This window comes from Lithobates pipiens, unplaced genomic scaffold, assembly GCF_037356315.1.
Source record: "Lithobates pipiens isolate NorthernLeopardFrog02 unplaced genomic scaffold, aLitPip1_a1.2 Scaffold_8, whole genome shotgun sequence".
NCBI classification, from domain to species: domain Eukaryota; kingdom Metazoa; phylum Chordata; class Amphibia; order Anura; family Ranidae; genus Lithobates; species Lithobates pipiens.
Window position 1 is genome coordinate 144,967,910 of NW_027507903.1, and position 25,774 is coordinate 144,993,683.

The 25,774-nt window shown below is 43.4% G+C and overlaps 1 protein-coding gene across 1 annotated transcript in view; it reads right to left on the minus strand.

Annotated features, from left to right (window-relative positions):
- The window catches only part of CHCHD3 (coiled-coil-helix-coiled-coil-helix domain containing 3), a 290,963-nt gene that overhangs the window by 189,736 nt on the left and 75,453 nt on the right, over positions 1-25,774 (minus strand). The window lies entirely within an intron of this gene.

Here is a 25,774-nt window from a genome sequence, read left to right on the forward strand (position 1 = left end):
AGAATATATTAAACCTGTTTTATAAATTATTCAGACCACAGAAAAAAAACTGTTAACTCATATATATATATATATATATATATATATATATATATATATATATATATATACACATCAGTACATGTAATTGAATTTGTCAAAAATGTCATTTAACAACACAAAATAAAGTATTTAAAAAGTGGTACTTCCCTGCAGCCTAAATATAGACTAAATACAGTGCCTTGCGAAAGTATTCGGCCCCCTTGAACTTTTCAACCTTTTGCCACATTTCAGGCTTCAAACATAGATATAAAATTTTTATTTTTTGTGAAGAATCACCAACAAGTGGGACACAATTGTGAAGTGGAACGAAATCTATTGGATATTTTAAACTTTTTTAGCAAATAAAAAACTGAAAAGTGGTGCGTGCAAAATTATTCGGCCCCTTTAATTTCAGTGCAGCAAACTCACTCCAGAAGTTCAGCGAGGATCTCTGAATGATCCAATGTTGTCCTAAATGACTGATGGTGATAAATAGAATCCACCTGTGTGTAATCAATTCTCTGTATAAATGCACCTGCTCTGTGATAGTCTCAGGGTTCTGTTGAAAGCGCAGAGAGCATCATGAAGACCAAGGAACACACCAGGCAGGTCCATAATACTGTTGTGGAGAAGTTTAAAGCCGGATTTGGATACAAAAAGATTTCCCAAGCTTTAAACATCCCAAGGAGCATTGTGCAAGCGATCATTTTGAAATGGAAGGAGTATCAGACCACTGCAAATATACCAAGACCTGGCCGTCCCTCTAAACTTTCAGCTCAGACAAGGAGAAGACTGATCAGAGATGCAGCCAAGAGGCCCATGATCACTCTGGATGAACTGCAGAGAACTACAGCTGAGGTGGGAGAGTCTGTCCATAGGACAACAATCAGTCGTACACTGCACAAATCTGGCCTTTATGGAAGAGTGGCAAGAAGAAAGCCATTTCTCAAAGATATCCATAAAAAGTCTCATCTAAAGATTGCCACAAGCCACCTGGGAGACACATCAAACATATGGAAGAAGGTGCTCTGGTCAGATGAAACCAAAATTTAACTTTTTGCCCACAATGCAAAACGATATGTTTGGCGTAAAAGCAACACAGCTCATCACCCTCAACACACCATCCCCACTGTCAAACATGGTGGTGGCAGCATCATGGTTTGGGCCTGCTTTTCTTCAGCAGGGACAGGGAAGATGGTTAAAATTGAGGGGAAGATGGATGCAGCCAAATACAGGACCATTCTGGATCTAAACCTGTTGGAGTCTGCAAAAGACCTGAAACTGGGACGGAGATTTATCTTCCAACAAGACAATGATCCCAAACATACAGCAAAATCTACAAAGGAATGGTTCACAAATAAACGTATCCAGGTGTTAGAGTTAGGTGCCAAAGTCCAGACCTGAATCCAATCGAGAATCTGTGGAAAGAGCTGAAAACTGCTGTTCACAAACGCTCTCCATCCAACCTCACTGAGCTCGAGCTGTTTTGCAAGGAAGAATGGGCAAGAATTTCAGTCTCTCGATGTGCAAAACTGATAGAGACATACCCCAAGCGACTTGCAGCTGTAATGGCAGCAAAAGGTGGCTCTACAAAGTATTAACGCAAAGGGGGCCGAATAATTTTGCACGCCCCACTTTTCATTTTTTTATTAGTTAAAAAAGTTTCAAAAATCCAATAGATTTCGTTCCACTTCACAATTGTGTCCCACTTGTTGGTGATTCTTTACAAAAAATAAAAATGTTATATCTTTATGTTTGAAGCCTGAAATGTGGCAGAAGGTTGAAAAGTTCAAGGGGGCCGATTACTTTCGCAAGGCACTGTATATACTAAATATTCCATATATATGAACACAATAACACCATGTTTTACTCACTAATTTTTTATTTATTTTTATGTAATGTCTCATAGACAGTGTTTACATTGTAGTAGTGAAGCAAAGTTGGATTGTGTGTAAGAGGTTTAAGGAGCATTTGTTACCAAATCGGCAAATGCTTAAGGGGATTGAAAATCAAATCCCACTACGCTGCACCCTCTTCTTTTTAAATACACAAAAGACAGTTGACATCCTGTCCAATTTTTCCATTAAAGCAGAACTCCAGGATTTACAAAAATATAGGAGGTGTTAGAACCGTGAATGCATCATATCCTCTTCTTGATCTCCACACTGTAATCAGCCTACATTTCCCATGAATCCTTGGGATGGGAGTCAATGTGGGAAGTACAGGTAATTGTGAACTACCCACTACAACATAAATGACACCCCTCATTCAGCAGTCAGCAAGCCATACATAAAACGATAGGATAGGTCACAGCCCTATAAATACAAACCAGTGCAAAGTGTCAGGGACCACCCCCAGTGCCGAATGTCAGGGACCACCCCCAGTGCCGAATGTCAGGGACCACCCCCAGTGCCGAATGTCAGAGACCACCCCCAGTGCCGAATGTCAGAGACCACCCCCAGTGCCGAATGTCAGAGACCACCCCCAGTGCCGAATGTCAGAGACCACCCCCAGTGCCGAATGTCAGAGACCACCCCCAGTGCCGAATGTCAGAGACCACCCCCAGTGCCGAATGTCAGAGACCACCCCCAGTGCCGAATGTCAGAAACCACCCCCAGTGCCGAATGTCAGAAACCACCCTCAGTGCCGAATATCACTAATGAGCACTGATAGGGGCACTAATGGGTGCTGATAAGCAGCACAGATAGGCAACACTGACGGGCCTTTATTGTAATCAGGGCACTGATGATCAGTGCCCTGATTACATGTCTCAAAGTTCCCTGCGAGGAGATGCCGTTGATCAGCTCTCCTCGCCACACACTCTGTCAGTGTGAAACAATGAGAGCAGAGTACCAGCATTTCTGTGTTTACATGTGACCGGCTGTGATTGGACACAGCCAATCCCATGGTTAAACAGCCCCGGCCCTTTACAGAGATCAGGGTTGTGCCGTGCCCTAGCAACATGGTACGGCCATGATCACCGCACTGCGCAGCCATTGGGGTGTGCCGTCCACACCGAATGAGAGCCACAACATCTCAGTCATTTGACGGTGGCGGACGGCAAGCGGTTAAGGATGTGCAAACTTATGAAACCATATTTTAGTTTTTCATTTTTACTTGCCTCCACATAAAAGGTTAACTGAGTTGTACAGTTTATAGGTCACAATAAAGGTGGAAAAAGTTCTGAAATGATTTATTATTGTCTTTTTTTTTTACATCAGAGAAACTTGACATTTTATCAGGGGTGTGTAGACTTTTTTTTATATCAACTGTAGCTACAGCTTTAAACGAAAGCTAACATTTTTCTTTAACTTGCTCTCTGCCTTCTGGACATCCTAATTTTCTATAGCGTTAATTATCTTAAACAAGGAATGTCTTCTGCGTTGATTAATGAGCTAAATGATCTATGCAATATTCACTCCAGGTTAGTAAACCAAATTTCAGTGTTCCATTAATGAACGGTGTAATCATCTTTTTCAAATGTGGTACTCTTTAAGCTTCACTTAGCAAAGGGCCATCCACAAGCAAACATTTGATTTATGTGAAATATATGGAAAGAACTCTGCAGGGAAAAATGTGGATTTGCAATTCCAGAGGACAAAAGCTTAAAGTGTCTGTAACTTTACCAAAAGAAAAAAACTTGCTAACTGGTAGAAACTAAAGTACAGGTGCCTAAAGGTGTCTGCAAAAACCTAGGGTTTCATGTACACATAACCATCCTTTGGTCGCAGCCACAAAAAAAAAAACATGTAAAAAATGCAACGCAATTTTCCCAAGGTTTTGCGGTTTCCTGCAGCAGGTGGTAAAAACGTTCTTATCCTGAACGCGATTCTTTCGCATTTAGGAGAGGGAGGTTGAACCTCACCTAACCGCAACAGCTCCTGAACTTTGCTAAAAGCCTAGGTCTACATGGACACATAGGCTTTTATGGAGTAGAGTTTAGGAGCTTTGGCAAAAAAAAAAGCCAAATACTCCTAAACTTTAGTTTAGGAGCTGCTAGTGTACCTGAAGCCTAACAGCAGCTTTCAAAAGCAGCTGCTCCGCCTAAATGCCAATCCATGGGCACACTTTCCTGTTTAATCATTAGCCACTTAAGGGCCAGAAGGATTTACCCCCTTAATGACCAGGCCATTTTTTGCAATACGGCACTGTGTCCCTTTAACTGACAATTGTTCAGTCGTGCGACGCTGTACCCAAACAAAATTTACATCCTTTTTTTCCCACAAATAGAGCTTTCTTTTGGTGGTATTTGATCACCTCTGCATGTTTTATTTGTTGCACTATAAACAAAAACAAAAAAAAAAAAAGTTTTTAACTTTTAGCTATAATAAATATCCCAAAAAAATAGAAATAAAATGTCTTCATCAGTTTAGGCCAATATGTATTCTTCTACATATTTTTGATATAAAAAAAGAAGCATATATTGATTGATTTTGTCAAAAGTTACCGTATATACTCGAGTATAGGCCGACCCGAATATAAGCCGAGGCCCCCAATTTACCCCCAAAAAAACTGGCAAACTTATTGACTCGTGTATAAGCCGAGGGTGAGACATGCCTGTCCATCCCTGTGTGTGTGTCCGTCCATCCCTGTGTGTCCGTCCATCCCTGTGTGTCCGTCCATCCCTGTGTGTCCGTCCATCCCTGTGTGTCCGTCCATCCATCCCTGTGTGTGTGTGTGTCCATCCATCCATCCATCCCTGTGTGTGTGTGTCTCCATCCATCCATCCATCCATCCCTGTGTGTGTGTGTCTCCATCCATCCATCCATCCATCCCTGTGTGTGTGTGTCTCCATCCATCCATCCATCCATCCCTGTGTGTGTCTCCATCCGTGTGTGTGTGTGTGTGTGTGTGTGTGTGTGTGTGTGTGTGTGTGTGTCCAGCCTACCTTTGTCCCGAGCCTCCGTCCCGTGCCTTGCCTCCTTGCCTCCGTCCCGTGCCGTGCCTTGCCTCCTTGCATCCGTCCCGTGTCGTGCCTTGCCTTGCCCCCGTCCCGTCCCGTCCCGTGCCGTGCCGTCCCGTGCCCTCTTCGTCGGCGGCCATTGTAAAGTTCAAAAGCTGCGCCGCCGCCTTCGCCTGTGATAGGCGGAACACTGAATTTCCCAGCAGCCTGTGTTCCGCCTATCACAGACGTCGTATCATCCTCGTCCGTAGTACGAGGATGATACGATGTCCGTGATAGGCGGAACACAGGCTGCTGGGAAATTCAGTGTTCCGCCTATCACAGGCGAAGGCGGAGCCGGAGGCGCGGCTTTTGAATAGAATGGCCGCTGTCTGTCTGCTCGACACGCTGATCGAGCGGGCAGACAGCGATGACTCGAGTATAAGCCGAGGGGGGCACTTTCAGCCTCAAAAAAGAGGCTGAAAATCTCGGCTTATACTCGAGTATATACGGTATAGTGTCTCCAAAATAGGGAATATAGTTATGGCATTTTTATTATAATTTTTATTTTTATTTTTTTACTAGTAATCGCGGTGATCAGTGATTTTTAGCATGATCGTGACACTGCAGTGGACAGATTGGAAACTTTTGACACTATTTGGGACCAGTGGCATAAAGCTGGACGATTAATTGTCAAGAATCGTTATCGTGATTTTTTTTTTCTGTTGCAATCTTGACAAAGGGTTTCCCGACCTTTGGTATGCAGAGAATTTTCTCCGCTCTCTGCCTCAAAAGTCAAAGTCTGGGCAGTCTGCCAAGTTTTAAAACATTCCATCAGTGTAATGTTAAAGCGTGTCTCCGCCGGGAGTCCGCCGTTTTTTTGTTTTGTTTTTTAACCACTTAATAACCGCCCTATAGCCGAATGACGGCTTTAGGGCGGTTTCTTAACTGTGGGAGGCCGTCATATGACGTCCTCCCAGAATTCCGCTCTCGCGCGCCCCCTGGGGCGCGCACTCGAGAGCATCCGTGACCGCCGGCTCGTCGCGGCCGTTTACCACGTGATCGCTCCGTCAAATGACGGAGTGATCACTTGTAAACAAACCGGCGTCATGTTATGACGCCGGTTCCTCCCTCCCCCTCTCTGTACCGATCGGAACAGCGGAGGGGGAGGAGATCGGTGTCAGCAGCGATGTGGGCTGCATCTGCAGTGCCCACATCGCTGCTCACCGAAAATTAACCCCTCAATTCCCTGCAAAAACTCTGCAATACCCTGCCATTAGTCTGCCATAGTCTGCCATAGTCTGCCATTAGTCTGCCATAGTCTGCCATAGTCTGCCATAGTCTGCCATAGTCTGCCATAGTCTGCCATAGTCTGCCATAGTCTGCCATAGTCTGCCATAGTCTGCAACGCTCTGCAATAGTCTGCAACGCTCTGCAATACCCTGCAATAGTCTGCAACGCTCTGCAATACCCTGCAACGCTCTGCAATACCCTGCAACGCTCTGCAATACCCTGCAACGCTCTGCAACACTCTGCAACGCTCTGCAACACCCGCCAATACCCTGCAACACTCTGCAACGCCCGCCAATACCCTGCAACACTCTGCAACGCTCTGCAACACCCGCCAATACCCTGCAACACTCTGCAATGCTCTGCAACACCCACCAATACCCTGCAACACCCACCAATACCCTGCAACACTCTGCAATGCTCTGCAACACCCGCCAATACCGTGCAACACTCTGCAATGCTCTGCAACACCCTCCAATATCCCGCCATACTCTGCAACGCCATACTCTGCAACGCCATACTCTGCAACGCCATACTCTGCAACGCCATACTCTGCAACGCCATACTCTGCAACGCCATACTCTGCAACGCCATACTCTGCAACGCCATACTCTGCAACGCCATACTCTGCAACGCCATACTCTGCAACGCCATACTCTGCGATACCCAGCCATACTCTGCGATACCCAGCCATACTCTGATATACCCAGCCATACCCAGCCATAGTCGGTGATACCCTGCAATACCCAGCCATAGACACCCCCCCCCCCCCTCCCGCCGCCCTCCGGTGCTTCTACCGACTCGCCAATACTATCAAATCCAGAATCTTTATTTTTTTATTTTTTTTCAGGCTTCCCAGCTTAGAGGTGAGATGCGGGGTCTTATTGACCCCACATCTCACTGTAAAGAGGACCTGTCATGCCATATTCCTATTACAAGGGATGTTTACATTCCTTGTAATAGGAATAAAAGTGATCAAAAAATTTATTTTTGGGGAAAAAAATGTAAAACTAAAATAAATAAAGTAAAATGAACAATAATTTTTTTATTTTTTTTTTAAAGCGCCCCTGTCCCCATGTGCTCGCATGCAGAAGCGAACGCATACGTAAGTCCCGCCCACATATGAAAACGGTGTTCAAACCACACGTGAGGTATCGCTGCGTACGTTGGAGCGAGAGCAATAATTCTAGCCCTAGACCTCCTCTGTAACGCAAAACATATAACCAGTAAAAAAAAAAATTAAATCGTCGCCTATGGGGATTTTTAAGTAGCGACGTTTGGCGCCATTCCACGAGCCTGTGCAATTTTGAAGAGTGACATGTTAGGTATCGATTTACTCGGTGTAACTTAATCTTTCACATTATGCAAAAATGTGTTTTTTTTTAAGCACAAAACAGTTTTTTTTCCAAAAAAAAGCATTCGAAAAATTGCTGCGCAAATACCGTGCGAGATAAAAAGTTGCAACGACCACCATTGTATTCTCCAGGGTGTTTGCTAAAAAAACATATATAATGTTTTGGGATTCGATGTAATTTTCTAGCAAATAAATGATGATTTTTACATGTAGGAGAGAAATGTCAGAATTGTCCTGGGTGCTCCAGAACGCCTGATGGTGCTCCCTGCATGTTAGGCCTCTGTATGTGGCCACGCTGTGTAAAAGTCTCACACATGTGGTATCGCCGTACACGGGAGTAATAGCAGAATGTGTTTTGGGGTGTAATTTGTGGTATGCATATGCTGTGTGAGAAATAAACTGATAATATGACAATTTTGTGAAAAAAAAAAAAAAAAGTAAAAAAAATCTTGATTTTGCAAAGAATTGTGGGAAAAAATGACAACTTCAAAAAAACTCATCATGCCTCTTACTAAATACCTTGGAATGTCTTCTTTCCAAAAAGGGGTCATTTGGGGGGTATTTGTACTTTTCTGGCATGTTAGGTTCTCAAGAATTGAAATAGGCCGTCAGTACTTCAGGTGTGATCAATTTTCAGATATTGGCACCATAGCTTGTGGACTCTATAACTTTCACAAAGACCAAATAATATCCACCAATTTGTACTTATTTTTACCAAAGATATGTAGTGGTATAAATTTTGGCCAAAATTTATGAAGAAAAAATTACTAATCTGCTAAATTTTATAACAGAAATGAAGAAAAATTCATTTTTTTACAGAATTTTCTGTATTTTTTCTTTTATAGCACAAAAAATAAAAAACCCAGCGGTGATTAAATACCACCAAAAGAAAGCTCCATTTGTGTGAAAAAAAGGACAAAAATTTCATATAGGTCCAGTGTTGCATGACTGAGTAATTGTCATTCAAAATGTGAGAGCACCGAAAGCTGAAAATTGGTCTGGTTATTAAGGGTGTTTAAGTGCCCAGTGGTCAAGTGGTTAAAGCCAGCAGCTACAAATACTGCAGCTGCTGACTTTTAAAATAATAACACTTACCCGCCCAGCACGCCCGCGATGTCTGCACCCGAAGCCGATCTCTCGATCGTCTCTCGAGTGCTGCCGCCGCCATCTTGGGTATGGGAATCAGGAAGTGGAGCCTTTCGGCTTTATTTCCCGGTTTCCTACTGCGCATGAGCGAGTCGCGCTGCGCAATAAGGATGGTCCCCGCTGTCTCTGGGATCCGTGTTTCCCAGCAGGCAGCGGGGGACCTACGGAAAGGGGCGTAGATTCTGCGGAAAGGGGCGTATCTTCTGCAGAATCTACGCTGGAAGTGGATGCAGATACCTGTACTGTACAGGTACCTGCACCCCCCTCCCCCCTGAAAGGTGCCAATTGTGGCGTCGGAGGGGGGGAGGGTTCCAATGAGCGGAAGGTCCACTTTAGGGTGGACCTCCGCTTTAAGTATAAACATTGCATCAATTTGTCTTCTACATCAAAGGAATAGACTTCTGTATGTAAATTAGTAACTATTAACCACTTAAACACTAAACCTTTTTCTGACAGTTGTTGCTTTCAAGGTCAAATCATTTTTTTTGCTAGACATTACTTAGAACCCCCAAACATTATATATATATATATATATATATATATATATATATATATATATATATATATATATATATATATATATTTTTTTAGTAGAGACCCTAGAGAACAAAATGGTGGTTGTAGCAATATTTTATGTCACACTGTATTTGCGCAGCGGTCTTTCAAATTTAATTTTTATGAATTTAAAAAAAACTAACCAGTAAAGTAGTTAGCCCAAATTTTTTTGTATAATGTGAAAGATTTTACGCCGTAAGAATCGTGATCTTTTTATTCTAAGCCAAAAAAAAAAAATTATAATTTTGGCCAGAATTACGCAGCTCTACAGTGATATTTATACAGCGATCAGTGCTATAAAAATGCACCGATTACCTGTATCATCTTACACTTAGTTAACACAGCTAGAATGACCATACCAGCCAAGTGGAAATCACCCAACTCTCCAACCATTGCGGACTTGCTCAGGTGCATTAACAAGGTTGAGGAAATGGAAGACCTGGTCCATCAAGCAAACAGCACATCTTCCAAATTTAGTGAAACTTGGTCTTGTTGGTGATGCTTTAAAACTACTAACGAGTACTCCCAAATAATGATCCATTAAAGATCGGTCATACACTTTACCTAATCGGAGCAGGAAGAAGGCTCCCCCCAATCTATCTCCTCCCTTCCAGTAGGTAGCAAACAATCAAAACTATCTCACCTGAGAGACCCGAGCGTAAACTAGACCTCCTAGATACTCCTCACTCCGTATTGGTTGCTAGAGGTCCTGTGACCACTTACATAAGGTTGAAAGACAACTTTTGAGATTTCAGGCCGACTGTCATTGCTACCACCTCACACTGGATTGTACGCACATGACACACCCACATACAATGCACACATCCCCCTAGATGACACAAATTTACCGACCCAAACATTACAGTATAAATTCAAGACTCAAGTTAAATGTGATGCTCTTTAATCTTCGGTACACCTCATTTTACACACAAGGAAAAGAGGCAACATTGGGCCTACATACCTTTTTTATAACTTAATTTTCGCTTAATAAAGCTTGCCTGAAAGAAAAAAAACGGAGTTACGTACCGGTAACATCCTTTTCCGGGAGTCTTTCAGGACAGCCACCTTAGAGAGACACTGGCTCCTCCCTTCTTAGGAAGCACCGCCTTCATTTCCATGATTTAAGCCTCATCCTCCCTCCGTTCCTCAGTTCTTCCAGAGTACCTCCGGCCAACTGGGGAGACACAAGAACACGTCAAACAAACAAACTTTTAATCTTACCTGACGGTCTCATGTGATGAGTTCCCGACGTTCTCCAAAAACCTGGGTGGGAACCGGTGCTGTCCTGAAAGACTCCCGGAAAAGGATGCTACCGGTACGCAACTCCGTTTTTCCCAAGTTCGTCTTTCAGGACAGCCACCTTAGAGAGGATAATTATGGAAAAGAAGATGGCCACCTTCGCGTTTTCCCTCGAGGCAAAGAGGTCTATCGAAGGAATCCCCCACCTCTGGGTGATCATTTCGAAAACTTCCTGCTTGAGAACCCAGTTGCCTTCTCTCAGCGTTTTCCTGCTGAGGAAATCTGCCACCTGATTCTGCTCTCCTTTCAAGTGGATCGCTGAAAGGGACAGGACATTTGCTTCGGCCCACCTGAGGATGGCTTTTGCTAGGGCCCATAAGGTTTTGCTCCTGGTGCCCCCTTGTCTGTTGATGTAGGCTACCACCGAGGAGTTGTCCGACCTTACTTTTACATGATGCCCCCGGAGTTCTCTCTGAAAGGTCCTGAGAGCCAGATCCACTGCCCTCAGCTCCCTCCAATTCGAGGATCTCTTTGACTCCCTCCTCTCCCAGGTACCTTGTATCAAACGGGAGTCTAGGTGTGCACCCCAACCTGAGCTGCTCGCATCGGTTGTGACCACCCTGGATATTGGTAGAATCCACTCTAGGCCTTGGGACAAATTTGCTCCCTTTCTCCACCACCAGAGGGACCTCTTTACCCGATTTGGAACCGAAACCAAAGAATCCAGAGACCCCTGGCTGTGGTCCCAAACCTTCAGAATAAATAATTGCAGGGGACGGAAATGTAAACCCGCCCACTGAACCGCTGGGAGTGCGGACGTCAGCAAGCCCAATGCCGACATGACCATCCTTACTGAGATCTGGTGGCTGCCCTGAAGAAACAACAGTGCCTTGTCTACCTTTTGAATTTTCTCTAAAGGGAGGAAGACTTTTTGTTCTGTTGAGTCCAACACATACCCCAGGAAGGTGACCCTCTGGGAAGGATTTAAGTTGGATTTCTCCAGGTTCAGAAGCCAACCCAGGCTTACTAACAGGTCTCTTGCGATCTGTAAATCTCGAGTCAGCTGCGTTGGAGAAGGGGCAAACAGGAGAAGATCGTCGAGATACGCAATCACCGAGATTCCCCTGAGACGCAGAAATGCCAGAACTTCTGCCATCACTTTGGTGAAGATTCGGGGGGGGGAAGAGGATAGCCCGAAGGGAAGTGCTTTGAACTGCAAGTGTAGCACCCCTACTGAGGTTCTCACTGCCAGCCTGAGAAACCGCTGGTGGGTCTCTGCGATAGGAATATGCAGGTATGCATCTTTTAAATCTATCGATGCCATGAAACAGTTTGGTGGAAGAAGTGCTTTCACCGAGTAAACTGAATCCATCCGAAACCTTCTGTAGGTGACTGAGACATTCAGAGGCTTCAGGTTCAGGATGAGCCTGAACTTTCCCGAAGGCTTGCGGACCACAAAAACGTGAGAATAGAAGCCCCTGCCTGTCTCTCCTACTGGGACCCGTACTACCACTTCTTGTTCCTCTAACTCCTGAAGAGGAAAGAAGAGCAGATGATTTTTCTGTGCATTTTGGCAGCTCGGTGACAAGGAGTCTCAGAGGGGGGAGTTCTGAAAACTCCAAACGGTAACCTCTTCTGATGATCCCCAACACAAACTGATTGGAGGTGATCATCTCCCACTGTGGGAGAAAGGTCCCCAACCTTCCCCCCACTGTGACCCCGTCACTGGGACTTTTTGGGCTGTTCATGAGGGTGAAAAATTGCTCCCCCGGGCCCCTTGCCCTTGAGCCCCCAACTTTTCTTCTACCGAACAGTTCTAGGGGCTTCAAATCTTTTCTGGGGACGAGTCTTTCTTTTTGACTGCTCCCCTAATTTCCTCTTAACTGGAAAGGCCTTTTTCTTGTCGGCTGTGCGATCTAACACTGCTTCAAGACCTGGCCCAAACAGCAAGTCTCCTGTAAAGGGAATCCCACAGAGCTTTGCTTTGGACGCATTGTCTCCCTGCCAGGTCTTCAGCCATAGGGCCCTCCTGGCTGAGTTGGTCAGAGCCGAGGACCTTGCAGACATTCTCACGGACTCAGCCGAAGCGTCCGCAATGTATGCTATCCCCTTAAGTAGCATGGAAAAGGAGGATAGAACAGTCTCCTTTGCCGTCCCTGCTTCAATGTGCGCATTAATCTGGGTAAGCCAATACTCCATATTACGAGCCACCACTGTGGCTGCCATGGCTGGCTTAAGATGTCCCTGTGATGAATCTCAGGCCTTCTTTAGGAGTGAATCCATCCTTCGATCCATAGGGTTTGAAAGTACCCCCATTTCCTCAAAGGCCAGATCAGTGTGTCTGGACACCTGGGAAAAAGCAGCATCTAATCTAGGAGATTTATTCCAGACCAGAGTCTCCTCTTCCGAAAAAGGAAACCTTTGTTTTAATGCCCCAGAAAAGAAAGGTTTCCTTTCGGGATCCTGCCATTCCTTCCTGATGGCATCGATCAAAACGTCATGCACCGGGAACACCCGCTTTTTCTGTTCCCCCATGCCTTTGTACATCTGATCATGGAGTGACAATGTCTTTGTTTCCTTTTGTATGCCTAAAGTGGTATGAATAGCTCCTAAGAGCTCGTCCACTTCCTCCAGGGAAAGCTTATACCGTGAAGTTCTATTGGATTCCCCATCCAACCCCTCATCATCAGATTCCCCTTGGAAGTCTGAGGCGACACTGTCAACTTCTTCCTCAGCTTCCTCTCTGGAGCCCCCTGGATTCTCTCCACCTGCGGGAGGAACATCCATTGGGCTAGATGGTACACTCTGCTGCGCTGGTGTAGGAGTGCTCTGGGGCTGAGGCCACTGGAAACTGGAGAAAAATGTTTTGAAGGACTGGAAAGTACTAGAGAGTTCCTTCACAGAAGCCTCCAGATCTGCACCCTGTTCTGCTGCCTGCTCCCTAAGCAACCCCTCAATACACTCTTTACAAAGTGCCTTGGACCAGGAATCCCCCATAGAGGCTCTACATGAAGGACACTTCTTCCTAGAACCATGGGGGGACTTGCTCGTGGCTTTCTGAAAAAAACTGAAATAAGAGAGAGAGCAGCATAAGATTTAAAAGGAAAAAGAAACACCAGCGCTACATAGAGGACCACCGGGAGTGCTCCCCCCCAGGATCAACCATCACCAGGATCCCAGACGCACTACCCTTCCCTCCGACCACCAAGGAGGAAAACACCAGTGGAGCTACTGGTTATAAAGTAAGGGAACACCTCCCCAGGGTTTCCCTTACCTTTGAGTGGCTGGTGCTGTTGTCTCCAGGAGCTCTTGGAGCCTCTGCTTCAGACATTCTCCTGTTGAGGAAGAGTGGTACGAACGTGCCTCCTACAGCTGCCTGTACAACTTTAGAAAGAGAGGCTGCACCAGCCGAACGCTTGGTCCCCTTTCACGTGCCGCGTCTGGAACCGGAAGACGCGGATCCAACGAAGAGGTCCGCCCCCACCGGAACTGACGTCGCCCGTCATCCGGTCCGGCCTCCAGCTCCAAGCCGACTGTAAACACAGGGGGACCTTGGACGTCTTGTTGCAGCGCCCCACTGGGCGAAACGAAGGGATGGACCTCCCCCAAACTTTTCTGCTTTCCCCAAGGGAAGTTTAGAGTGCGTGTAAAAAAGGTCAGTACAAGAGTTCGGCTCCCCAGCCGACCGGAATGCCTATCCCGTTGAAGCACCCTCCTGGGTGAACGAACGGATGATCCTCTAAAACTTCCTGCTTTCCCCAAGCGAAGTTTAGAGTGTATGGTCAGTACGAAAATTCAGCTCCCTAGCTGACTGGACTGCCGAAAGTAGACCGATAGACGATCGGACTGCCGAGTGGGGCCGGAGCTCCGCTCGGATAGCTTCAGTCTCGCCAACTGATTTAGCTAAGGTTCCTTAGCGGTGTCTCCCCACCGGAGGAAACACCATAACTGAGGAACGGAGGGAGGATGAGGCTTAAATCATGGAAATGAAGGCGGTGTTTCCTAAGAAGGGAGGAGCCAGTGTCTCTCTAAGGTGGCTGTCCTGAAAGACGAACTTGGGGAAAAATGTAATATATATATTTATTTATTTTTTAAATTGTAGGGAAAGACTCAAAAAGGTAATTGCAAAAGTAGTTGGGTGTTCCCAAAGTGCTGCTATTGGGATTTTATGTGATAGACCTACACAAAGTGGCACATAATTGTGAAGTGGAAGGAAAATGATAAATGGTTTTCAAACTTTTTTACAAATAAATACAGTGGGGCAAAAAAGTATTTCGTTAGCCACCAATTGTGAAAGTTCTCTCACTTAAAAAGATGAGAGAGGCCTGTAATTGTCATCATAGGTATACCTCAACTATGAGAGACTAAATGTGGAAAAAAATACAGTCAATCACATTGTCTGATTTTTAAAAGAATTTATTTGCAAATTATGGTGGAAAATAAGCATTTTGTCAATATCAAAATGTCATCTCAATACTTTGTTATATATCCTTTGTTGGCAATGACAGAGGTCAAACCTTTTCTGCAAGTCTTCACAAGGTTGTCACACACTGTTGCTGGTATGTTGGCCCATTCCTCCATGCAGATCTCCTCAGTGATGTTTTGGGGCTGTCGCTGGGCAACACGGACTTTCAACTCCCTCCAAAGGTTTTCTATGGGGTTGAGATCTGGAGACTGGCTAGGCCACTCCAGGACCTTCAAATGTTTCTTACGAATCCACTCCTTCATTAACCGGGCGTGTGTTTGGGAACATTGTCATGCTGAAAGACCCAGCCACGTTTCATCCTCAATGCCCTTGCTGATGGGAGGAGGTTTCCACTCAAAATCTCACGATCCATGGCCTCATTCATTCTTTCATGTACACGGATAAGATGTCCCGTTCCCTTTGCAGAAAGAGCCCCAAAGCATGATGTTGCCACCCCCCATGCTTCACAGTAGGTATGGTGTTCTTTGGTTGCAGCTCAGCATTCTCACCTCCAAACACGACAAGTTGTGTTTCTACCAAACAGTTCTACTTGGGTTTCATCTGACCATATAACATTCTCCCTATCCTCTTCTGGATCATCCAAATGCTCTCTAGCAGGGGGACACATCTGGCACTGCAGGATCTAAGTCCCTGGTGGCGTAGTGCATTACTGATGGTAGCCTTTGTTACGTTGGTCCCAGCTCTCTGCAGGTCATTCACTAGGTCTACCTGTGTGGTTCTGGGATTTTTGCTCACCGTTCTTGTGATCATTTTGACCCCACGGGGTGAGATCTTGCGTGGAGCCCCAGATCGAGGGAGATTATCAGTGGTCTTGTATGTCTTCCATTTTCTAATTATTGCTCCCACAGTTGATTTCTTCACACCAAGCTGCTTGCCTGTTTCAGATTGAGTCTTCCCAGCCTGGTGCAGGGAAGACAGCAGTTTCTGGTGTCCTTCAACAGCCCTTTGGTCTTCACCATAATGGAGTTTGGAGTGTGAATGTTTGAGGTTGTGGACAGGTGCCTTTTATACTGATAAGTACAAACAGGTGCCATTAATACAGGTAATGGGTGGAGGACAGAGGAGCCTCTTAAAGAAGATACAGGTCTGTGAGAGCCAGAAATCATGCTTGTTTGTAAGTGACCAAATACTTATTTTACACCATAATTTGCAAATAAATTCCTTCAAAAATCAGACAATGTGATTGTCTGAATTTGTTTCCACATTTTGTCTCTCATAGATGAGGTATGCATATGATGGCAATTACAGGCCTCTCTCATCTTTTTAAGTGGGAGAACTTGCACAATTGGTGGCTGACTAAATACTTTTTTGCCCCACTGTACAATTGCCTTGTGTGGCGTGCATTTGTATTCAGTCCCCCGAGTCAATACTCTGTAGAACTACCTTTGGCTGCAATTAAAGCTACAAGTCTTTTTGGGGATGTCTCTACTAGCTTTGCACATATAGAGAGTGACATTTTTGCCTAATTTTCTTTACAAAACAGCTCAAGCTCTGTCAGATTGGATGGAGAGAATCTGAACAGTAATTTTCAGGTCTTGCCACAGATTCTAAATTGGATTTAGGTCTGGACTTTGACTGGGTCATTCTAATACATGAATATGCTTTGATCTAAACCATTCCATTGTAGCTCTGGCTGTATGTTTAGGTCATTGTCCTGCTGGAAGGTGAAGCTCTGCTCCAGTCATACGTCTTTTGCAGATTCTAACAGGTTTTCTTTATTTGGCTCCACCCATCTTCCCATGAACTCTGATCAGCTACCCTTTCCCTGCTGAAGTAAAGCATTCCCACAACATGATGCTGCAACCACAATGTTTCATGGTGGGAATGGTGTGTTCAGGGTGATTTGCAGTCTTAGTTTTCCGCCACACATAGCATTTTGCTTTGAGGCCAAAAAGTTCCATTTTGGTCTCATCTGACCAGAGTACTTTCCACCGCGTTTGCCGTGTTCCCCCACATGGCTTCTCGCAAACTACAAATGGGACTTCTTATGGATTTCTTTCAACAATGGCTTTCTTCTTGCCGCTCTTCCATAAAGGCCAGATTTGTGGAGTACACAACAAAAAATTGTCATGTGAACAGATTGTCCCACCTGAGCTGTGGATCCCTGCAGCTCTTCCAAAATTACCATGGGCCTTTTGGCTGCTTCTCTGATCAATGCTCTCCTTGCCTGGCCTGTCAGTTTAGGTGGACGGCCATGTCTTGCTATGTTTTCAGATGTGCAATACTCTTTCCATTTTCGGATGATGGCTTAAACAGTGCTCCGTAAGAGGTTTAAAGCTTGAGATTTTTTTTGATAACCTAACCCTTCTTTAAATTTTTCCACAACTGTATCCCTGACCTGTCTGGTGTGCTCCATGGCCTTTGTGGTGCGATTTGTTCACTACGGTTCTATAACAAACCTCTGGGGGCTTCACAGAACAGCTGTATTTATAATGAGAGTAAATTATACACAGGTGGACTCTATTTACTAATTAGGTGACTTCTGAAGGCAATTGGTTCCACTATATTTTAGGGTGTCAGAATAAAGGGAGCTGAATACAAATGCACGCCACACTTTTCACATATTTGTAAAAAAAAAAAAAAATTGAAAACCATTTATTATTTTCCTTCCACTTGACAATTATGTGCCACTTTTTGCTGGTCTATCACATAAAATCCCAATAAAATCCATTTCCGTTTTTTGGTTGTAGTGACAAAATATGGAAAAACGTCAAGGGGTACAAATACTTTTTCAAGGCACTGTATATATAGTCATATTGTTGTGCATGGCTAACTATAGTCAGTAGAGAAAAAAAAAACTGTAAAACAAAAACACATAATAGATTATTGCAGTCAATAACTAAATAAAGAAAAGTAATTTTAAAAGTTTATGGAACTATAAATTGGCAATTAGGAAAGATTTGGATTTTGTTTTCCCAAAATGTAATTGCCACCATGCAGATGTGATCAATTTTCAATTGCGTTTCGAACAATCTCTTGCACACAATCAAACGTAGTTGCATGGTTTCTTTGAATGATCAAGCTTCTAAGCTAAACACAGACTGAAAGATCAAAGAAACATTGTCACACCTAATCACCTGAATCTCAATAAAACCTAAGAATAATGAAGTTGCTGTGCTTAGCGGAAACAATGTTTTTGCAACCTAATTATACCATTCAAATTAATAACTTAGTGGCCAATTAGATGTGTACATGTATGGGCTCCAGTAGTGCTTGAGTTTCAAATCTGCACCATGTAACATTCAAAGAAGTGAAAGAAGTTGGATCCATGAGACTTGGGCCCTTTTCACATTGGGGTGGGAGCAGCATCGGCGGTAAAACTGTGCTATTTTTAACGCCGCTTTATCATCGTTTTAGCGGCGGTATTTGGCCGCTAGCGGGGGTTTTACCCCCACTAGCGGCCGTGAAAGGGTTAAAACTACCGCAAAGCGCTGCTGCAGCAGTGCTTTGCCAGCGGTATAGCCACGCTGCTCCTTCACCACTCCAAAGATGCTGATACCGTCCTGCTAGCACACAGCTCCAGATTAGAGAGACAGCAGCGGCTGTTTCAAGTCGGTTTGCAGGCGCTATTTTTAGTGCAATAGCACCTGCAAAATTACCCAGTGTGAAAGGGGTCTGTGACTGATCTTGAATACCCCTGCTGAGCATCTCCGCCAGACCTGTGTCTCCTGTCCTCCAAAACTGACCCACAGCCTGCAGACTCGACATAACCAGCCCTTAACCACTCAATCATGAGACAAGCCACACAAGTTTTGAGAATTAAACACCCAGAGCATAAACTGTTTATTAACCACTTGCAGACCAGACCACTTTTTGCGATTCGGCACTGCGTCGCTTTAACTGACAATTGCGCGGTCGTGCGACGTGGCTCCCAAACAAAATTGACGTCCTTTTTTTCCCACAAATAGAGCTTTCTTTTGGTGGTATTTGATCACCCCTGCGGTTTTTATTTTTTGCGCTATAAACAAAAATAGAGCGACAATTTTGAAAAAAACGCATTATTTTTTACTTTTTGTTATAATAAATATCCCCCAAAAATATATAAAATATTTTTTTCCCCTCAGTTTAGGCCGATACGTATTCTTCTACATATTTTTGGTAAAAAAAAAAAATCGCAATAGCCGATTATTGATTGGTTTGCGCAAAAGTTATAGCGTTTACAAAATAGGGATAGTTTTATAGCATTTTTATTAATAATTTTTTATTATTTTTTTTTTTACTAGTAATGGCGGCGATCTGAGATTTTTATTGTGACTGCGACATTGTGGGGGACCCATTGGACATTTTTGACACATTTTTGGGACCATTGTCATTTATACAGTAATCACTGCTATATAAATGCAGTGATTCCTGTGTAAATGACACTGGCAGTGAAAGGGTTAACCAGTGGGTGGCAGTGTAGGGGTTAAGTGTTCCTAGGGGTGTGTTACTAACTGTGGGGGGGTTGGGCTTTCATTTAGTGTACACTGATCTCTGCTCCAATCACATGGAGCAGAGATCAGCGTCACTAGTTGCTAGGCAGAATGGAGAAATGTTGTTTTTACAGCATTTCCTCCATTCGGCCGCTCCGTGAGACGATCGCGGGGATGCCCGCGGCGATCGAGTCTGCGGGTCCCGCGACCGGACTCATGGGGGTCCTTACCGGCGCGGGAGTTGCGCCACCGGCGGCGCGCTACCGATGGCAGAGCGGCATCGAATATTGGACGTACCTGTATGCCAATATGCCTGCCCGTGCCATTCTGTCGACGTACATCGTCGTGCGCTGGTCGGGAAGTGGTTAAGTATCAAACATACACTTTTAAATACAGTTAGGGACACTCCCCTTAGCCTTGTCATAGAGGGGGTAGGAGACAAGGAAGAACCAATGGAAACTCCAAACTTGTATATTCAATCAACTACAGTTGAAACACATGAAGATATTATGACAAGCAGGCAGCCCCTCCTTACACATCCCCTGCTGAGAACTCCAGACCTTTGTCTATGTGCCATGACCCAACACAATTAAACACAGCACCGGGGGTGGGGGGCGGGAAGGGATGTAGCATTACATTAAATTACATTATCTCAGTGCCATTTTATCCCAAAGTCTCATAGCCCCATGCTTTGGGAATACCGCCATCTTGTATATGTCTTTATCAGCTAAAAGTACATGGTTTGTGGAATAAAAGTATATATTTAGCCCAGCCGGACCAATAGGTTTAGGTAGCCAGGAACGACTCCACAAGCACAGCCACAGATACCGCATTCACCCGGTTCCCATGAACTGGCAACTCTAGACACAAATGTCTGGAGGTGACATCTTCTCCAGGTGGTGGGAGAAAACATCAGCTCACTGAAGAACTGAAGAACTTTCAAGCTTGAATTAATAATTTAAATAAAGCTAAAAAACATAAAATGAAAATGCCTTGTGTGATGATTAGACTTAAAAGTTGCTTAGGTCAGTCAAACGTAAATGTTAACTTAACCTTCAGCGGAGACTTTTTCCTTAAATGTACGTTAAAGGCTCACTTTTTTTTTTTTTAAACAAACATATTATACTTAGCCCAGATCCTCCTCTTCTCAAGTTCCTCACCACCACTCCTGCCCCCTCCCACTTGTGAATGCTCGCTCTCGAGCAACCTCCGTGTCCATGAGACACACAGAGCGTGGCTCAGACCCACTCCCTCTTTACTGTGTTCTCAGTCAGTGAGAATGGAGAAATCCGAAAGAGCTGCTGCTCTTGCGCACATCGCTGAATCAAGATGGAGCTTGGGTAAGTATTGATACCCGCACCCCCCCCTCCCCCCCAAAAAATGTTCCAAAAGTAGAAGAGGAGGGGAAGGGCATAAAGTGGAACTTTACCTTTCTGGTGAAGTTATGTTTTAAGTTAAATAAAGAATCAAGTAACATTATTTACAAGCGCATGTTCTGATTTCTTTTCTGAAAGATCTAGTCTGGATCTTTATCAGAAGAGCTTGCCAGGTTGTACTTAAAATAAAAACACAAACTCAGCCTGTCCAGGGCCATCACAGCCTTTATTTCCTTTATACCAATTTTTACCCAATTTGAAACATGTGGCAAACTCTAGGATGGGCGTATGGCCACTAGGAATAATGACATGGTGTATCCCTAGTAAAAATGTACCTTCCTTTGGTCTTAGGTATGCAAATATTTATAAGTAAATTAAAGTAGATACTGGAAAACATATGGGACTAGGGCCTTTTTTTTTTTTTTTTTTTAAATACTATTTTTAAAGGTGCACTTAGCAATTCAGCACTAACAATTCCCTCTTTTCTAACACAGAAAAATATTTCAGTAAGTACGCAAAAATATAGTTGCGCTAACATATTGCATGGTACCACTATAAAAGATAAAATGTTTAGCAAACTAGACATACATGTAATATAAAATTGAGTACAAGACTCTGTTCATTTTTTTAAGTTTCTGAACACAATTATTAGTAGTTTGTATGCTGCTTCTCGAGAGCTGATTATCACACCTTTCACTTTCAGTCTTACAATTTATGATACACTAATCATGTTAGCAGTACTTATTAGTGCAGCGGGTTGTTAATTGCTTAATTGATACATCATTTCAAATAGATAACCATATTAAAAAAATGTTTCCCTCTGCAGTTTTTTGGGAGAAAACACTACAAAGTGCTTTGTGCACCTGCTGCATTTTCTTGCCAGTTGGAATCTGCCCAGATATTTAAATTTATACCTTGGAAACTGTTTCACAGAACTCAATTATGTTGATGTTTATCTAATAATGTTTTGTATAAAAAATTTCACTTCTAAAACCACATAAAAAACACTGACATATTCAGAGTGTAGACAAGATATAATGCTGTTTTAGGTCATCTACTATACAAACGGTGCAACTGAAGATTATTTAATCAAAGAATAGATGCTACATTTATTTTTCTCCAAATTATATTTGTTACTAAACACTGTTAAAAATGAATGTAAAGTGTATGAATTTATTTTATTATGCTCAGGACTAAAATATGAATAAAACATAGCACTTATGCCTAGCAGCACTAGGGTCATTTGTTCAAATCCGAACCATGGTACTACTGTCCTAATAGGTTTGCCTAGTCTCCCTGTGCAGGTTTCCACTGGGTACTCCGGTTATCTCCCACACTCCAAAGACATGCTGCTAGGTTAACTGCCTACTCCCTAGTATGTGTATTCATAAATATGAGGGACCTTAGAATGTAAGATCCTTGAGGAAAGGGACCAATGTGAGTGCCAATATACATGTAGAGCACTGCATAATTTGACAGCGCTATAAAAGTACCTGTAACACATAAAATAAATATAACAGTCCCATTTAGTACTTGCAGCCAGCAGGTGGAGCATTAAAGCAGTTCTTCACCCTAAAGGGGAAGTTCCGCTATTCTGATCCCTCCCCCCCTCCGGTGCCACAATCCAGGTAACTGCACCCACTTCCGGCCAGACCACCGCAAACTGAGGTCCACATTTAGTCTATCATCTTTTATGTCAAACAGAATATCATTCTTAGTTCAAAAGTTTTCCTTTCCCAAGTAGTTTAGAAATTTAAAGTGTTACTAAACCCAGGGCCCTGCATTCATTGATCTCACTTTCTCATTAGCAGTTAGAGCAGTTTGTGACTTGTATCAGTGTCTGGTTAAAGTGTGTAGGAGAAGATTGCATTTTCCCCTGATAATTCTATGAGGATGCAGGACCCCTTACCCTCTGTCTGGGCAGCGCTGATTTGCCCTGTGCTGATCACATGCCTCCTCAAAGAAAAACTACTCTCTAGCACTACACACCAAACTGAGAATATGCAGCTTTCCCCTAACTCTGTACTATCAGGAAATATATTGGTGATGGAGACAATGGAAAAAGGGGAGGATCAGAAAGGAAAGGATCAAACAGCCTTTTTACACAATGGAGTGGATTAGCCCCTTAGGTTCCACAGCGAGTATAACAAGCATGTTTTACTGCATATACAGATTGATTGTACTATTGTGGGTTTAGAAAGAAGTTTCCTGCTGATGAATTTCTGTCTGAGTTTGGGTGGTTGTCTGAAAGCCAACAGTGGGGGTTGTTAAAATATTTCTTTCAGGGTTTCCATCCTCTGTTTTGATAGGTTGCAAACCTTTGATTATCTTTCTTATTCCTTCTAGTTCTGGATTGTATGTGGTAACCAGGAGGTACACAGTTACTTTTGTTTCTCTTTGTATTGCAGGAGATTTTCTCTGGATTTGTTTGGGGCATGTTTATGCTTGTATTGCTGGTTTTGTCCTTTTAACCTTTCTTATGGAAGGAGTCAGCTAGTATTCTGAGATGTTTTGGTCTTCTGGGTCGGAGCATATTAAATGCTATCCTTATGGCCTGTTTGATTGCCTGTTTGGAGTGTTGGGGGTGGAAGTGTTTCCTGTATACTGTATACTGAGGTGTGCCACTTGTTACACCACCCCCCCAATGTTTACTGTGGTGTTGAGGAAATTTGCATGTGTGCTTCATTAGTCCACTTTTCGCTTGATCGTATTTATCAATACACATACATTTTTTTAGATTTTCCTCACCTTCTGTCCGAATGATGAAAAGAACATCATAGTGATTAATATAGAGTATTTATATGGATTTTGAGGTATGCTGTTAAGAAGATTGCCCTCCAGGTCAGAGATAAATAACTTAGCATATTGGCATGCCATTTTAATTCCCATAGCAGTACCCATACACTAAAAATAGAGGACATTATTGAACATGAAGTAGTATGCAAGAATAGATTCAATGAACTGTGTAACATCCTCAGGTTTCTGTATTTTATGTTTTTTTGTTAACTTTTTTTGTCAGAGTATAGATTTATGTTTGTCTCAAGTATGTTTGAATCCACTTACTGTTGACTCACTAGCTCTGCTCGAAGTCTGTTCGAAGCATTAACCACCCTTTCGGTAAACAAATACTTTCTAAGATTAGTTTTAAACTTTCCTTCTGCTAGTCAGAGATCATGTCCCCATGTTTTTGATCCTGGCTACATATTAAAAAGAATGCCCTCCTGAACCTTATTCACTCCTTGATGTAGCTAAAAGTTTCAATTTTATCTCCCCTTTCCTCCAGTCTTTCCTGAATTGTTTTATCCCACAGACCCTTCACTTTTTGTAAGTTAGGTCTCCACCATTGGACAGAGTAGTCTAAATTAGGTCTAACTAAAGATCTTTCTTTTGCTGCTCCTATAATAATACATCCTAGAATTCTATTGTTCATTTTGCAACCATCTGAAATAAGTACTCCCAAGTGTAGTGCTGGCCAACACTGTACCCCCAATAGTGTACAGTGATTATTTTTCCCCTAGATGCATTATTTTACATTTAGACACATTTAACTGTAGTCTCCACTGGTTTGACTTATCTTACAGCAATGCCAAATCCTGTTCTATGTTGCAGACACCTCCAAGGATAATAACCTTATTGCATAACCTGTGTGTCATCCAGCAAGAAAAGTGTACATATATACGTAAATAAATTTTAAATAGATTTGTAGTCATTTTTAGCAATATTCTGACTCCTTCTATAAAATGTTCAAGAAGCTAGGTCTGGTGGTCATTGAGGCTTAGCATCAGAGGCCTGAGTGGACAACACTGGATAAACACAATTCTATATAATATGGTAATAAACCACCCTTTCCTTTTTCTGTAGGGGTCTCCTGAGGTTCTGTTTCTGGACCCCCTTCTATTCTCAATCTATACCTCCTCCCTTGGTCACTTGGTATCCTTCCACGGTTTCCAATAGCATCTCTAGGCGGATGACACCCAAATCTACCCATCTACTCCTCACCTCACTCCATCTCCTCTCGCATTACTGACATAGCAGCATGGATGTCGTACCACTTCCTTAAACAAAATCTCTCTAAAACTGAGCTGATAATATTCCCCCTTGCCCAAGCCCACCTCCATGACTTTTCTATCACGGTCAATAACGCAGCCATTTATACCTCCCATCACGCCAGGGTACTAGGTGTAATCCTAGACTCTGACCTGTCCTTCCAGCCCCAAATCCAATAATTATCAAAAGCTTGTAGACTTCACCTCCATAACATCTCTAAAATTTTCCCCTTTTTAACTAATGAAACCACCAAGCTACTCATTCACTCCCTTGTTATCTCTCCCCTTGACTATTGCAACTCTCTTCTCAAAGGCAATCCCCACTTGAGTCCATAATGAATAATGCTGCCAGACTCATCTATCTTACCAACCGCTCAGTTTCTGACACCCCTTCTGGCCTACAATGGCTTCCGATCGCCCAGTGCATTACATTCAAAATACTAACAAAACCATACAAAGCCATTCACAACTCTGCCCCGAGCCACATCACCGATCTAGTCTCCAAATATCACCCAAACTGCCTCTCTGCTCCTCTCAAGACCGCCCTGCTTTTAAGCTCCCTTGTCTCCTCCCCCATGCTTGTCTCCAGGACTTCTCCAGAGCCTCTCCCATCATCTGAAACTCTCTACCTTAATCTGTCCGGCTATCTCCTACTCTGGCTGCCTTTAGGTGATCCCTGAAAACGCATTACTTCATGGAAGCCTATCATGCCTCCAACTAATCTTATTGCATCCATCAGCTCATCCCCCACAGTTACAAACTTCTGTACCACTTGCCCCATCCTATTAGATTGTAAGCTATTATGAGCAGGGCCCTCTTAACCCTTTTGTATTTTATTGTATTTTAACTGTACTGTCTCCCTTCACCTGTTGACGCTATATAAATCCTGTATAATATTATTATGATTAGCAAAGCCCTAAAAAAAAAAAATCTTGAATAACTGTGCTTTGAAACTTATCATGTAAAG